The 10,192-nt window shown below is 45.4% G+C and overlaps 1 pseudogene; it reads right to left on the minus strand.

The window, feature by feature from the left end:
* Positions 1 to 8,628: 8,628 nt before the first annotated feature.
* LOC102498309 (geminin pseudogene) overlaps positions 8,629 to 10,192 on the minus strand; it is a 2,504-nt pseudogene continuing 940 nt past the window's right edge.

Here is a 10,192-nt window from a genome sequence, read left to right on the forward strand (position 1 = left end):
GTCTTCCATATTCATCCACTTCCTGTCAAAAGCCAGGGTTTTGTTGTTTTTTATGCATGAATAGTATTCCATTGAGTATATGTGCTACAGTTTTTCTAACCATTCATCAGTTAGTGGGCATTTGGGTTGTTTCCATGACTTAGCAATCGTGAAAAATGCCACAATAAACATCGATGTGCAAGCACTTGGGTAAAGCAATTTCAACCAAGAATACTGTACCTGGCAAGATTATCCTTCATATGGGAAGAAAAGACAAGAACATTCTCAGATAAACAAAACCTGAAAGAATTTACCAGCACCAGACCAAAGCTCCAAGAAATTCTCAAGGGAGTGCTATACCAGTAAAATTAAATATAGACACACAGAAATAAGAGTTCAAAAACTAAGAAAATGGCCAACTTAATCCTAGGGACAAGTCTGGAGTCAAATATTATATCCCGGAATTTAATCAGGAAGATCAAACCACAACAGAAGATAGATTAAGTACATGAGACTGAACTGGTGAAATAGAATTTTACTACTTCTGACTAAAACATTGCTGACTTTTTTTCTACACTTTGTTTTCCCGTTTTAAGGATTTTTGTCCTGTCTTGAGCTGTCAATAGGTTCATGTACCTACTATTTGAACAGAATCCTAACCTGTTTCCTGGCTTTAAGTTTTAAGCAAAGTTTCTTAGAATTTCTTCGATTTATTAAAGCTAAAACTGCTTTTCTTGAAATTAAAAAATATATTAAAAATACCTATTTAATGACCGTAATAAGCTATATAGCATCAGCTAGTTGCTACTTTATAGTATATTCATTCTACTCAGAGTTTCACACCTAAAGTCAGACACATATTCACAGATATGTATATATCAGCAGAGCTTGCTATTGAAAACAGTTAGATTATTTAAGAAATTTTGTGACTCAATAAAATGTGGGGGGAAAAAAAGGAATGGAAAACAACTGTAGACCTCAGAGTTCATGTGGGAGGAGGGTGGGGAATGGCAGAGGGTGAGAAATAGGGGAAAATATATATACATATATATTTATGAAACTAGAAATGGAAAGTTATTGATAACATGTATGATTAAGCCACTATGCAGTATATTCTGGAAGGGAAATCACATTTTATATGCTGTGACAATGCTCAATGAATGAATGTAAATTAATTCATTAAAAAAATTTCTTTGGAGAGGTTTTTGCTGTAGGGCATGTGCACTCGCCAGAAAGACAAGAGAGAGACAGAGAGGTAGAAAGTGAGAAATCACCTCCTAGGGTGGATGGCCACACCGCAATCCCTTCTCCTCCATTCTCCTCTTGAGATCTTGGGCATGCACACACATGCGCCCGGCATGAGTTTAAGCCACCAGGTCCGGGAGTTGAACCATGGTCAACTACATGGGACTTCAGCGACATAGCCATTACGCTAATTGCTGGTCCCAGTTCACTAAAAATTTTTAAAAAAATTTAAAAATTATGCTAAACAAGTGGCTTAAATTTACACACATTAGAGACCAGCAGATAGCGTAATGGTTACTTCACTGAACTCCCATGTGGTCAACTGTGGATCAAGTCCTGGACCTGGCAGCTTAAAACTCAAGTTGGGCACATGTGCATGTGTGCCCAAAGTCCCAAGAGGACAATGGAGGAAAAGGGATTGCAGTGTGGCCATCCTCCCCCTCCCGGGGGGTGATTTGCTTTCTGTCTCTCTGTCTCTCTCTAGCAAGCACATATGTCCTATACCAAAAACCTCTCATTCAAAACACAGACACACACACACACTTATTATCTTACATTTTGTGCAAGTCAGAGATCTAAACACAGCATAGGTGGGTCCTCTACTTCAGGGTCTTTTTTTTTTTTTTTTTCTCATGATTTGGGTTTATTGGTGAAATGCAGCTTCTGTCTTTTCCGAGTCACCGCTAGTAAAGAAAACCACAACGTCCAGAGTCCCACAAGGGGACAAGGCCACAGGTATCGAACAGGAAGTTTGCAGAACAAGACACCTTCCCTCACCTGTGGGCAGATGGTCATTCTGATACAATGCAGTTTTCTTTTCCCAACAAGGTCTTTTATCCCCTTTTAAAGTCCCCCTTTAAAATTCCATCCCAGCTTCAGCCAGCCCCAGGTCATGGGTACGCACCTGCCCAGCATGTTTAAGAAGGTCTCCCGAGCAGAATTCAGGGCCTTTTTAATGCTGCAATTGGAGCTGGGGGTCTTCTCTGGACTCAGCTGGGAAGGACGTGCTTCCCAGCTCACTAGCTTAGTTGACGGTAACAGAACTGAAGGCTTTGGTTCTTGGGTGTTGGATGGAGACCACTCTGTTCTTTCCACACAGACCTTCCCAACATGGCATCGTCAGTGTTAGTAATGAGAGCGTCTGCTAACGAGATAAAAACGTCACAAGTTGTTACAACCCACTCAGGGACATGGTACCCCTTCACCCCTGCTGGATCCCGATGATCAGGATGAAGTCACTAGTGCCACCCCACACTCAAGGGCAGGGGATCCCACAAAGACATGAACGCCAAGATGGGGGATCATTAGGGGCCACCTTAGAGGGCTGCTCACCACACCCTATTAAACAGCGGGCACTGACCCGGAGGAGAGGTGCTCGGGTAGTCTCTGTGTCTTCACTGACAGGGCTGCTCTCACACCGACCTCGTGATGGACAGCGAGCATGTGACAGGGTCCCTCCCCTGCCATGTAACCCGGCTGTGTGTCCCATAGGTGCCTGACTTCTCCTCTATGGACTGACAACACACAAGACTCGTGCCTTCTCGTTCCTTGCTGACACTGAATTGGAAGTGTCTCCCAAATCCTATTCTCATGCCGTATCATCCTAAGGCCTGGTTAGATCGAAGAGACCCAGGGGACCTGCCTTGCCTGACGACCTGACACCTGTCATCCTTCTCTCAGCCTCCTCTCCCCGCCCTGTTCACCCCTGAGCGCTGCTTTCTGTCTCTTCCAGGGCTCGCGTCCGCAGCTCCGGGGACAGACTCTTGCCACCACCTGCCTGCTGGCTGCTCACGGGACCCAGCTGGAGTGGAGTGTGGGCGAGTGGCCCTGGCGCGGGCATGTTGTGGAGACCGGCTGCTGCAGCCCTGCACACATGCGCACTTAGCCCTGTGCACACCCAGCAGTGTCATTGGTCCAGCACCCCCTCGGTCACACTGGACAAACTCACTCACGCATCCTTTCCCACGCAGACACCCTGTCTCTTCCTTCTTTAATCTTTTTGTCCTTATCAAGAGGTCACAGAGTGTGTGTGCACTCACTTGACAGTGAGAAGAGGGAGAGGGAGGGGAGACCCTCTGCAGGTCTGGCCACGCGGTAGTCCCTTTCCTCCAGCCTGTAGGATCCAGGGCATGCCTGGAGTGTTTATGGCTTGCCAGCCCAGGGGCTCGAACCATAGTTGCCACGTGGGATCCAGCTTCTCTTGAGCAGTTCTTTTTGGCCACACCACAGAGCTGGCTCAGCTTTTCTAACAGATGGGAAGTGGGTCTAAATTCCAGCCTAGTCTTAGTTGTGCTCACTCCCGTCTGGCCCTCAGTCTGCTCCCCGCAGTGTAGGGCGGTGCTGCTCCTGCCTCACAGGAACTAGGTGATGACGGAGTGAAGGTGGAGCCCTTAGTCCAGAGTCTGGAACAGAATGAGCACGGAATAGTTAGGGATGTCATCTCGAATCTGAGTAGGTACCACTTTTCTCCCATTTTAAGGTGAGGAAAATGGGACACGTGGCTAGAACAATGAAGAACTCAGCATAAACTACGTTCTAGGGAACCAGCTGGTGGCATGGTGGTTAAGGCGCTGGACACTACCACATGGCTGACCACGGTTCAAGTCCTAGACCTGGTGGCTTGCTTTCTCGTTTTCTTCTCGCTCTCTGTCTCTCTCTCTGGTCAAATTAAAGTAAATTAATGAATAAATAAAATTAAATAAAAATAATTATTTAAAACATTTAAAACAATAAAATACATTCTAAGTTTCAAAAAGTTTCTATGGGAAAATAATATTAAAAATTGTATTTAACTGAATGTCTGCGTTCTATGGTAGAAACCGAAGGACTCCAAAGGAGACGGAGAGCAAAGGAGAGTGGTAAAGCAGGAAAGCAAGCCACCAGGTCCGGGATTCGAACTGTGGTTGGCCTAGTGGGAGTTCAGTGCCCTTAAGCACCAAGCCACCTGCCAGTCCTGACATTTTTTTTTTAAGAGTTTTTTTGCCTTAGGGCATATACATTCTTCAGAGAAAGACAGACAGACAGACACAGTGAGAGGGGAAGCAAGAAATCACCCTCTAGGGGGGATGGCCACATCACAATCTCTTCTCCATTCTCCTCCTGGGATCGCACACACACCTGGTGTGATTTTCAAGCCACCTGGGTCTGGGACTCGAACTGCAGTTGGCCATGTGGAAGTCCAGCAATGGAACCACTTTGCCATCTTCTGGCCCTGAGATCCAGCCAGTTTAACCGTCATGCCACAGGGTGGCCTGGGAGAAATTTTTTAATGGACACAAGAATGCACATAAACAAGGGGAAGAACTTGTGGAACAGTCAACACAGCAGAGTAAGAGGAAGGATGGTTTGATACAAACTTACAGAAACAAAGAAACACCCGGTGTCTCTCAAACCTAGTGCGGCTATTATTGAATAGGCACAGCATAGTGTGATGTTCGAAGTCGAAGAAGATGAAATGTGCATATTTGTTGTCTTAGAATTATTAATTTTATTTTATTATTATTATTTAAATTTTTTTTTGGTAATAGAGCACATGTGCTCACCAGAGAGAGATAGGGTGATAGCAGGAGAAAGTGAGAAAGTAAGCTGCCAGGCCTGGGATTTGAACCATGGTCAGCCATGTGGGAGTCCAGCACACCAACCACCATACCACCTGCTAGTCCTAAATATGTGTATATCTTTTATGCTCGCTTTGAAAAACCCATGCTGTACCCCACAAAGATGTACTTCACATACATATAAACCAGAAATAGCAATTGGAATTTTAAAATTTCATCTATTTGTGTATGGAGTACATGCTGCAGTGCTCATATATGAGATACATTTGATTAGATACAATATTTTTTGAACATTATTTCCCTGTTTCTCTTTATTTGCTTAGCATAGCCACCGGAAATATGCAAGTTACACATCTGTTCTCTTTTGTGACCCAGCCTGCTTCCTCTTTTCTGAGCAGCAAACCACTAGGTCAGGGTGTGCTTGCGCTGAGCACATGGTAATAATTAACCGTGGCTGCAACCTAACTCCTGCTACTCAGCTGACCACCTGCACGAGTTCCAACACCAACCAACTCCAGTACAACGCCAGAGTACAATCACTACCCCCTTGACCACCCACACCAGTTCCAACACCAACCAACTCCAGTACAACGCCAGAGTACAATCACTACCCCCTTGACCACCCACACCAGTTCCAACACCAACCAACTCCAGTACAACGCCAGAGTACAATCACTACCCCCTTGACCACCCACACCAGTTCCAACACCAACCAACTCCAGTACAACGCCAGAGTACAATCACTACCCCCTTGACCACCCACACCAGTTCCAACACCAACCAACTCCAGTACAACGCCAGAGTACAATCACTACCCCCTTGACCACCCACACCAGTTCCAACACCAACCAACTCCAGTACAACGCCAGAGTACAATCACTACCCCCTTGACCACCCACACCAGTTCCAACACCAACCAACTCCAGTACAACGCCAGAGTGCAGTCACTACCCAACCGACCACCCACACCAGTTCCAACACCAACCAACTCCAGTACAACGCCAGAGTGCAATCACTACCCAGCTGACCACCCGCACCAGTTCAACACCAGCCAGCTCCAGCCCCACACCAGAGTGCGATTTCTTTCTGGTTTTGCTTGTGTCCAAACTGTTACCTGCCTCTGTCCACTCAGCTGAAGGCGATTGGGAAAGACAGACTTCCACCCTCCCCTCACTCCACAAGGACCGTACATGAAAATAAGAATCCTGCCTCCCAAAGCCTTTTTGCTCCCTTTTAAGGTGCTGCCATCGGCATGCGCACTCACACGAGAGAGACAGAGACAGAGAGAGAGGAAGTGAAAAATTACTCCCTAGGGGGGATGGCCATGCTGCAACTCCTCCTCCTTTCTCCTCTTGGGATTTTGGGTAGGCATACACACTTGCCTGGTGTGATTTTTCAAGCCACCAAGCCTGGGACCCGAACCGCAGTTGACCATGTGGGATCCGACGCCTCAACCACCATGCCACCTGTGGGCCCCGAGTCAGAGCATGGTGATTAAGGCACCGGATTCCACATGGGCTGACATCCTTGCACTCTGTGGTTTAGGAACATCATTAGTGGGACCAGCAGGTGGCTCCACCAGTGGTTATGGTGCTGGGCTCTCACATGACTGTGGTTCAAATCCCGGACCCAGTGGCTTAAAAGTCACACCACGCATGTGTGCGTGCATGCCTAAAATCCGAAGAAGAGAGTAGAGAGGGGACTGTGGCATGGCCATGCCCCCCAGGGGGCGATTTCTCACTTTCTCTCTCACCATCTCTCTGTGTTTCTCTCTGGCAAACACACATGCTGTATGACAAAAGTCTAAGGAAAAAAAAAAGAAACATTAGTTTATCATTATCCTCATATTGCTATAGATCCTAAATAGTATGCATTTTTTACCTTTTTTTGGAGGGGGTTATTTATTTCATTACAATGAAAGAGGAAGAAAGAGAAGGACAGACAGATACTCTCTGCAGGGTCTCCCGCTGGGACCCCCACCCCTCCCAGCCTTCCGCCAGCTGGGATCATGGGTGTGCATGCCTGGTGTCTACGGGGTGACCGGGGCTGAACCTGCTACCTTCTGTGTGGATTTAGCATACCTTGAGGTGCCCTACACCACTAAATGGCCCCGCTTGCCCTCTATTCTTACTGTTTCTTGAGGTGCCCTGCACCACCCAATGGCCCCGCTTGCCCTCTATTCTTACTGTTGATGTATGGTTTTTCTTCTGAAACTAATACCTGTGCAGGGTTTGGATATCTATAAACTCAAGAAATCGGGCCAGCTGGTGGCATGCTGGTTAAAGTGGCTAGATCGCCCATGGCTGACTGTGTGACTTGAGTCCCGGGCCCAGGGGCTTGAAAAGCATGCTGGGTGCATGTACTTGTCTGCCCAAAACCCTGGGAGAAGAATGAAGGAAAGAGGATTTGGGGCACTCATGCAAAAGTGGCGTGTCTTATGTCTCTGGGTCCAGGACTTGAACCTTAGTTATGTGGGAGTCCAGTACCTTAACCACCATGCCACTTGCTGCCACTTATTTTAAAATATACCAACTGAAAGAAAAGTACTGAATTTAAAAGAAAAAAAATCAGGCCAGCAGGTGGCATGGTGGTCACGGGTGTTAGACTCCCACATGGCTTGAGTCCACAGTTTGAGTCCCAGACCTGGCAGCTTGCTTTCTAACTCTCTCTCTCTCTCTTGCTCCGTCCCTCTCTGATCATTTTTTTTTAAAGCAAATAAATAAATAAAGTTAAATAATTAAAAAAAATCACTCTGGTCACATGTGTGTGTGTGTGTTTGTGTCCAGAATCCTGAGTGGAGAATGGAGGGAAAGGGATTGTGGCATGGCCATCACTCCTAAGGGGTGATTTATCACTTTCTATCTCTGTCTCTATAGTAACAAGAAGAAAAAAATCAATTATATCATCTAATAATTAATTTTTAATTTAATGAACCTTGAAGAATATTTACAAAGCTACATAGATGTCATTAATCATACTAACAACTCTTACTTTAATGAATAAATTTAAGCTTGCTGATTCAATACGGCTTATTTTAAGTGATTTTTATGAACAGGTGAACCGAGATTTTAAATATGTAAGATTTTCAGGCAGTATGACAGGGGCTGAACAATTGCTAATTAGCTGCTAAGTGAGAGAGGATTTAGATTATGAACAGCATAAATGATGCTACTCATGTCATACCATAGAAATGATTTAATGAAGAAATTGACAAAAGCTTTTTATAGGACTCTCTTGTCAAATGGCTCACACGGGCATTTCACTTAGTTAATGACAACTATAAAAAAAAAAAAAACCCACATTTGGGACCAGCAGGGGGTACGGGAGAATCCTGAGTGGAGAATGGAGGGAAAGGGATTGTGGCATGGCCATCCCTCTTAAGGGGTGATTTATCACTTTCTATCTCTGTTTCTCTCTATAGTAACAACAAGAAAAAAATCAATTATATCATCTAATAATTAATTTTTAATTTAATGAACCTTGAAGAATATTTACAAAGCTACATAGATGTCATTAATCATACTAACAACACTTACTTTAATGAATAAATTTAAGCCTGCTGATTCAATGTGGCTTATTTTAAGTGATTTTTATGAACAGGTGAACCGAGATTTTAAATATGTAAGATTTTCAGGCAGTATGACAGGGGCTGAACAATTGCTAATTAGCTGCTAAGTGAGAGAGGATTTAGATTATGAACAGGATAAATGATGCTACTCATGTCATACCATAGAAATGATTTAATGATGAAATTGTCAAAAGCTTTTTATAGGACTCTCTTGTCAAAAACTCATGGCAGGCACTTGTGCGTGCGTGCCAACTATAAAAAAAAAAATCCACATTTGGGACCAGCAGGTGGTACCGTGGCAACACAACAAGATCCACATGGCAAAGGTCCTGGTTTGGTGCTGGGGACCACCTTGTGCGTGCTGGGCAGGTGCATGGGCCCACGACCCACCTGGGACTGGGGAGGGGGCCGAGGCATGATACCCTGTTGAGGGCGCTTGTCTCTCTGTCTCCGAGTCTTGCTCTCATGAGAGAAACAAACTTTACTTCTAAAAATCAATAAATAATTTGGAAGTTGTTATAATAGTTTAAGAATTATTTATATCACGGTTTATGTCACCTGGTGTGTTGTTTAGTTAGAGAATAAAGAGAATATAGTTTAAATTTTAATTTACATGCTGACTTCTATTACTGCTCTAGTTTTGATTATTTTGCAGACTACCCTAGTTGTCCCTGACAGTTTGCTTGTAGCAGACTGGATTGAACGACGGCTGACATAGCAAATGAGCAGAGCGGATGGGACAGTTTGCGTGGAGCTGAGGCGGGCTGAGAGCACAGTCCATGTTGTCTCTTAGCTGAGACGTTAGAGACCCAGAGGACACGCCAGGACGGAGCCGCACGGGGCAGGCCCTGTGACTCCTGTTTACCCTCTCCAGGTCGGACTTCCCGGCTTTGTTAAGGACCTTCCTGACTTTGTGTGTGTGTGTGCGTGTTTTAATTTCAAGTTTATTTATAATATACACGAGCTACGCCTGACAACTAAGAAAATGCTATTTACATAAAACATTGTAGACTTAAAATGCACAGTGTTTGTATTTTAGTACAGCAGGGCCCCAGGATTCACGCTGAGAAGCTTATTCCAGTGTGCATTATGTAGTGTATTCGCTCTGCTACAGAGCACTACAGTGGAGGTGGGCTTTGGCAGTCTGTGTCTCACGTCGGACAGTAATGAACCTCATGCACACGGCGTGGCGTCTGCAGAGGAAGATGTGAGTTCTTCAGCACGCCTGCCGGTTTCTGAGGCTCCCACTTCAGAATCCTCACCAGCTGGACTCCGGGCAGTCGAGGTGATTCAGAGGTTCACCAGCCAGTCTCTGGATGGCCTCCACCACGTGCTGCGTGTCCTCTGCTAATCCTGCCAGTTCTTCCTTCTCCTTCAGGCGGGCGATTTCACTGTCCTTCGGCTCAATTTCTTCATGAAGTTTCTTGTTCTCCTGAAGTGCTTCATAGAGAGCCTTCCTCCGCTTTTCTGCCCCTTCTCTCAATATTGAGAAGATGGATTTTCTTTAGTCATAAGATCAAAAGCGTCTTGGGTGACTCCTTGGAGATGTTAATTTTCACTGTATTCTGAGCCGGTGACAACCCTAGAGCTGGAAGTCTTAGCTGGTAACTGGTCTTTCTGGTGTTTCCTTTGGGATAAGCCTTTGCACAACTTATTTTCTCTTCCAACAAGAGAAAAGGAAGGCTGAGTCACCTTCAGAGTTCTTCTCGGGACGGAGCTGTTCTTTACATTCTCTTTCGCTTCTCGTTCCTGCTTCATACTGGGGTTCACTGTGCTGCTGCAGCTGGTGTAGCACAGACCACAGCTGCCCCGCACCGTCAGGGTCAGGCCCTGGCTGCGAGCT

Source organism: Tupaia chinensis, unplaced genomic scaffold, assembly GCF_000334495.1.
Source record: "Tupaia chinensis unplaced genomic scaffold, TupChi_1.0 Scaffold000176_1, whole genome shotgun sequence".
In the NCBI taxonomy this organism is placed as follows: domain Eukaryota; kingdom Metazoa; phylum Chordata; class Mammalia; order Scandentia; family Tupaiidae; genus Tupaia; species Tupaia belangeri.